Source organism: Chiloscyllium punctatum, chromosome 13 (assembly GCF_047496795.1).
Source record: "Chiloscyllium punctatum isolate Juve2018m chromosome 13, sChiPun1.3, whole genome shotgun sequence".
In the NCBI taxonomy this organism is placed as follows: domain Eukaryota; kingdom Metazoa; phylum Chordata; class Chondrichthyes; order Orectolobiformes; family Hemiscylliidae; genus Chiloscyllium; species Chiloscyllium punctatum.
The window spans coordinates 42829077-42835852 of record NC_092751.1 but is presented as its reverse complement, the minus strand read 5'-3'; the positions used below and the strand labels follow the sequence as shown (position 1 = coordinate 42835852).

Sequence of the window (6776 nt, the reverse complement as noted above, 5' to 3'; positions counted from 1 at the left end):
GGCTTAAGCCCTTCATCAGGAATAAGGCTTGTGAGTCGGGGCTGAGAGATAAATGGAAGTGGTGTGTGGTTGAGGGGAAATAGCTGGAAAGCAATAGATGGATGAATAGAACGGAGAATATAAGAGGTCAGAAGTGGCAGTGATGGAATGGGTCGAGAGGGCGGTGGTGAGTTGAAGGCTTATGCTTGGGGGAAATGAGGAAACTGTTCGAATTCACATTTATCCCGCGTGGTGTAAGGGTCCCAAGCCGGAATGTGTGGCATTCCTCCTCCAGGCGTTGGGTGGGTAACGGTTTATCCGTGGCGGAGGTCCAGTACCTGCGAGCCTTTGATTGGGGAGGAGGGGGAGTTGAAGTGTTCAGCCACGGGACGCTGAAGTTGGTGGGTGCGGGTGTCCCAGAGATGTTCTCTGAAATGATCTGCAAGAAGGTATCCTGTCTCCCTGATGTAGAGGAGAACACACTGGGTGCAACGGATGCAGTAGATGACATTGGTATTTGTACAGGTGAATTTCCAACGGATGTGGAACGGTCCCTTCGGGAGTTGGTTGGAGATGAGAGTTGTGTGGGTGCTAGTTTCACCCTCACTTTGGTGGCAGTCAAAGGTGCCAGGAGAAGGTTATGTGCTGGTGGGGGGAAGTGTCTTCCTCAAGAGGGGGTCGTGGAGGGAGTGGTCTTTCTGGAGTGCTGGCAGAGCTGGGTAGCGAAATATATCTCGGGTGGTGGCGTCTGTTTGGAGGTGGCATCAGTGGCAGAATATGATGCGTTTTATGCGGAGGTTGGTGGGGTGGAAGGTGAGCACCAGGAAGTTCTTTTCTTGTTGCGTTGACAGGCATGGGGCTCAAGGATGGTGGTGCGTGAAGTGGAGGTGATGCACTGGAGGGCATTGTCAACTAACGTGGAAAGGCAATTTGTGACCGTGGAGGAAGGAGACCAACTGGGTCTTTCTGAGGTGCAATTGGTCATCCGGGGGAACAGATGTGGTGTAAGCGGAGGAATTGGGAATAAGGAATGTCGTTTTTACACGAGATAGAGTTGGAGGAGATGTAGTCTAGATACCTTTGGGAGTCGGTGGGCTTACAGTATATGTCTTTAATTAGTCAGTCGCCAGAGACGGTGATGGAGAGGTCGAGGAAGGCGAAGGAAGTTGCCAAGATGATCCGGATAAATTTGAGGTTGGTGTGGAAGGTTTTGGTAAAGCTGGTGAGCTATTGAACCTCTTCGTTGGAGCACCAAGTGGCGCCAATACATTCATCAATGTAACGTAGGAATAGGTGTAGGATGGTGCCTGTGTAACTGTGAAAGATGGACAGTTCCGCTTATCTGACAAACACGCAGACATAGCTAGGTCCTATGTGGGTGCCCATGACTACCAGTGTCGATGGAGGAAGTGGGAGATTTGGAAAGTGAAGTTGTTGATTGTGAGGACCAGTTCAGTCAAGTGGGTGAGGATGTTGGTGGAAGGGGACCTGTTGGGATGGTGTGAGATTAAGAAATGGAAGGCTTGCAGACTTCTGTCATTGCAGATGGATTTGTACAGGGACTGGATGACCATGGTGAATATCGCGTGTTGAGGGCCAGGGAAATGAAATTCCTGAAGGAGGTGAAGTGCATAGGGGTGTCACGAATGTAAGTGGGCATTTCCTGAACTGGGGAGAGAGGATTGTGTCGAGGTAGAAAGAGATGATTCGGATGGTACAGGTGCAGGATAAGACAATAGGTCGACTGGGGCAGTCAGGTTTTTGAATCTTAGGAAGGAGGTAGAATTGTGGAGTGCGCAGTTCCCGGACAATGAGGTTGAAGGTTGTGGCTGGGAGGTGCCCAAAGGTGATAAGATTGTGGATGGTCTGGGAGATGATGGTTTGGTGAGGGGAGGAGAGTTTGTGATCGTGGTCTGTAGGAGGAGGTGCCTGCGAGTTGGCACCTGGCTTCAGCTTTGTTCCTCTGCCCGACTCACAAGTCTAATTCCTGATGAATGGCTTATACCTAAATCGTCCATTCTCCTGCTCCTCGGATGTTGCCTGACCTGCTGTCCTTTTCCAGTACAATACTCTCCACTCATTCATTATTACTGTCTCATTTCACTACCAGGTCCACGCTCTCTGTTTGATTCTAATGAGCACTGTTCTCATGGACTGCGACAAAATCTGCCAATCTGAAACAAAAACAGAAATTGCTGTAAAATCACAGGTGGGCTGGCAGCATCTGTGCAGATGAATCACAGTTAACGTTTCACATCCATTGGGTCCATCTCTCCACAGATGCTGCCAGACATCCTGAAATATTCCAGCAACGTCTGTTTTTGTTTGATTTTCAACATCAGCCATTTTTTCGTTTTTGTTTTCTTGTTTTCTGCCAAATATGATTTGGCTAAAGATTATATTAAATGTTTTAAATATGACTACGATGGAATGGCCAGATCCACCAGCCGGCTCCTTTTATTTGGTTCACGTGACCAATGCCTTTCCACTTGGTCACCGCGCCCTACAGCTGCACTGCATTTAAATTGACAAAATTGTGGCATTCTCTCGGATTGGTAATCAGGAGCGAGATTGATTGAAATTATTGAAAACTTAAGATAAACAGATAAAATACGGGATATAAAACGGGAAAATGAAAGGCAAAGAGAGAACGGCGAATGATAATTTTTGACAAAACTGAAATATAATTGCTCAAGAATCAGAAAGTGCTTTCATTCACAAACATACCATAATATGGAATGTAATTTTTGGGACAACCAATGCAAGTAGATCTTAGCAAAATCTTAGTTTTAAAGTCTTGCTGCAACTGTTTCGGTTATAATGAACGCACACATGGGATTCAGTGCTGTAATGATCTCCTAAAATGGAAAAGGAAATCCTTGCCTTCCAGGATTCGTGGGGAATGTTCACTGATTCATCCCAATAATGGCAGGACTGTCGTCTGGATGCGTATGAGTAAAATCTTTTAATGTTCCATGGAGCTTCGAATGAGTGGTGAAGGGAATGTCTCCATTCACAAATTAATCATTCAGTAGAATTCAGTATAGGGACCGAAGAAATGATGAACAAATTGAATAAGAACATGGACATACGATACCCAATAGGTACGACTATTACTATATGAAAACTGTTGATTTCAGATCCACGGTGGCCTTTGGTGATGGCATTTACTGTCCAGAACCAGTCTGCACTGGAATGACGGGAGACACACTATGAAGTATTTGAACTTCAGTCACCTTTAGAAATAGCTGAGACTGACTCCGGACACGGGGATATGGAGATGTTGGCCTTACAAACCTTTCAGACATTCCGTGGAAGAATAAAGGAAGTGATAGATAATTTTCGTCTCCATGAAGACGATGTTCATGAACTGGATAGATAGTAATTAACCTTATTGGAGTTTATAAATAGAGACGTCGTATTGAAAAAGCAAAGAGTTCATAGTGTAACTGTAAAATCTTTAGGTCACACTCAGTGGAAGCATTGTGTGTAATCCTTATCCTCATTCTCCACCAAAAGCATGTAAAGAAGTGAGAAAGGGCACAGACGCTGTTTCCTGGATAGCAAGATATTAGAAAGCCAAGTGACGTTGTTTACTAAGACATAAGAATATCAGAAAAGACACAACCGGTTTCATCGGGATGATAGAAAGAATGACGGAGTTTATACACGAGATTTGGAAATGCTGGAGCAAAAACACGCAAGTTTGATGTCAACAAATGAGATTTTCACATAACACGAGGTTTGAATGAGTAAATCGGGGAAAGTCCCTCTTTCGAGTGAAGCAATAACTGTCCTTTGAGCTTGAAAACAATTAGGGAATGATTAAGAAAAGTTTGGATGAGAGTTTCTTCCACTCAATAGAGTTATTTAAATCGTGAACGACTTTACAGAAGTAAAACGTAGAAGCTGACTTCAGAGTGGTTTAAAAGGTACACGAACAAACGAACAAGGAGAGAATTTACCATTGAGTGAAAGTCAGTATGGTTGCGTAACAATTTCGAATTTGTTGACTTGAGACACAAAGATATTTCATGAACACGTACAACTGAATAAGACTGAGTATGACAAGTTCATGGATTGGTAAGGTGTGGCGTATTATTCAAGGTGAAACTCGGTAAATGGAGCTGATGTCCTAAAATAACTGCATACAGAAGTTATATCCTAATGACTAGGAATTGAATCGTCACTTGGAGATGCAACACCTACTTTAAAGATTTGACCACATTCACATGATGTTATGTACATTTCGTACATTCTTAACTCCACCCAAGAAATCCACCAAGGAGAATGGGTCCTTTTGAATTGTTATCCCTCTGTACTTCTCTGCAGCACGCCAGTTAAGATAAAATATGCTCACACCAAAATTCAGTTCAATACAATATTCAAACGGTCCTATGTGATTTCTTTTTTTATTATTGCAACAACCTTTGTGAGTTTGTAACAAACTGTGTAACATGAAATCAGTTCAACATCTATTTTCCCAGAATTTAAAGCAGTGCGCATTGGAAACGTTATCCATCTGGTGAAAAATCACCTTCGGCTCTCTCTCCACATATGTTTCTTCACGTTTTAGATACTTGCAGTATCTTTGTTGATCAAGGAGTCATTATCCAGAAGAGGTAGTTTCTCAATCTACAAACACGGGTATTTTCCCATAAACTTGGCTTTGCTCAATATCACCTTCTGTCCGTACCCCTCAACACGAGGACAAATTAAAGCTGCTCCATGTGAGGCTCAAAATTAAAACTTCGGCACAGCACAGCTCACTATACTGGAACAGAGATACCGTGCACTGGTCACCTTCAGCACAGGAGCAACACATTAATGCTTACCTCCACATTCCTGGTTTTACTTTAACGTTTGGGAAACCGAGTTTCTCTGATTCCATGGCTAGTAAACGGGGATTATATGATCATCTTCACCAGTGGTTCTGTCCCCGAGTGAGGAAAGTGGTGAGTTACTCATTGTAAAGATGGGTAGATTGATGAAATGTACAATTTCGTCTTTTGCCTTCATTAACTCATGAGCTTTTTATTTTGTTTTGCATCTGTAGAAATCTTAAAATCTTCATCTTGAACAGACTCAATGACAGTTCTTCATTGTGTCTCTGGCAGCAAATTTCATAGTGTAAACTCCCTCTGAATTCTTCCACCACAGTCCGCTGTTTGGGAAGTGTTCCTGTTGTGTGAAATGCACTTCCCCGTGTGTCACGTGCTGCTCCCATCATGCGCTCTGGAACTGCACTCATTTTCCTTCTGACACTTGCTCACTGTGTTCCTGTGATCATACAGTGACTTGGTGTCGCACGCCCAGGAAAATGATACACATCAAGGTTTTTGCATTGTTGAGTTCAATTGTCAGTTTAGCCATATTTTGGATTTTGAAATTGTCTGTTCTGTTCACAAGTGCGTGTCAAAAACATCTGAGCGGAAGTTAGGTCTTCGGAATAATGATATTGAGCACTATGCACTCTCCTCCAGTCTGGAAAACAATTCCTCACAGGCAGTTGAATAGACAATAGACAGCAGGTGCAGGAGTAGGCCATTCTGCCCTTCGAGCCAGCACCACCATTCATTATGATCATGGCTGAACATCCTCAATCTGTATCCTGTTCCTGCCTTATCCCCATAACCCTTGATTCCACTATCGTTAAGAGCTCTATCCAACTCTTTATTGTAAGAACACCTCCTGCTGTCTCGGGTTCTTCATTCCGTTGACTTCAAATTTCACAGAATTCAACTGACCTTGTTACATAGTCATTTCCTCATTTTTGTTCAGAAAAATGTGTGCACAGTGTGACAGTGGGAGTGCACTTGCCCCACAACCCAGGGGTCAGACCATCGTCTTGGACTGTGTTGTTTCTCATTTCACCAACACCAGGGAGAAACATCTGCTGCTCTGCATAATTGACGAAATTCAATTATTCATAAGGTCATAGCTTTTCGAGCGTCTGTGACGAGGTGGCCGAGAGGTTAAGGCGATGGACTGCTAATCCATTGCGCTCTGCAGGCGTGGGTTCGAACCCCACTCTCGTCGCTGTTATTAACGGCTTTCAATGGTGCTGTTTTCAGCTGTTGCATTAAAACTGGAGCTCCAACGGTCAGTTTATATGCTTTGTCGCTATTACAAAATCGCAAGGAATAGTTTGTGCCGTTTGACGAAACTGCATTGAAATGGAGGTTTCTTTGGGATAATGAAACGAAACGCGATTTTTTTTTTTCATTACAAGCTGCTGTGAACGTTTTTTCGTATGAAAGACATCCAGGAAAATCAAATACCGAGAGCTGCGAAGTGCATGTTTATGCAAAGGGATTCTTAATGAACGTTTTGTCAGATGAAATCTGGAGGGAGTTGAGTAGAAGTAATTCATCCTGGTGAGAAGAGCACAGCGAAACAGCACAAAATAATGGAGATATTTCAAAGGGGCAGGGTGTGGGTTTAGGGGCACAGAGAACTAGCTGTAAACGCACAGTGGAGAATTGCCGCTGTGGGTGCCGTGCATGCGCACGGAGAGACTTACACATTGGTCTCGCCCTCGCCCCTTGCTCTCGCCATTGATGAATGCTGGACATAAGGCACAGATAAACACAAGATGTGGGAAGCAAGCTCCTTCTCGTTATGCACACACTGGATGCTTCACATTGAACTATGAACAACAGGAGAAATCAGCATGTTACCTATAGGGAGTGAAACTAAAGTGTGGATCAATAACCGTAAGATTCATGCAACATAAACATGAAAAATGATTTAAAATATAGGGTGTAGGGTTGCTCACTAAGCTGTAACTTTGATAT

The 6776-nt window shown here is 43.6% G+C and overlaps 1 non-coding gene across 1 annotated transcript; it reads left to right on the top strand.

Annotated features, from left to right (window-relative positions):
- Positions 1-5936: 5936 nt before the first annotated feature.
- On the top strand, positions 5937-6018 carry trnas-gcu (transfer RNA serine (anticodon GCU)). Its single transcript has one exon. It is a non-coding gene; the product is annotated as a tRNA-Ser (tRNA).
- Positions 6019-6776: the final 758 nt, after the last annotated feature.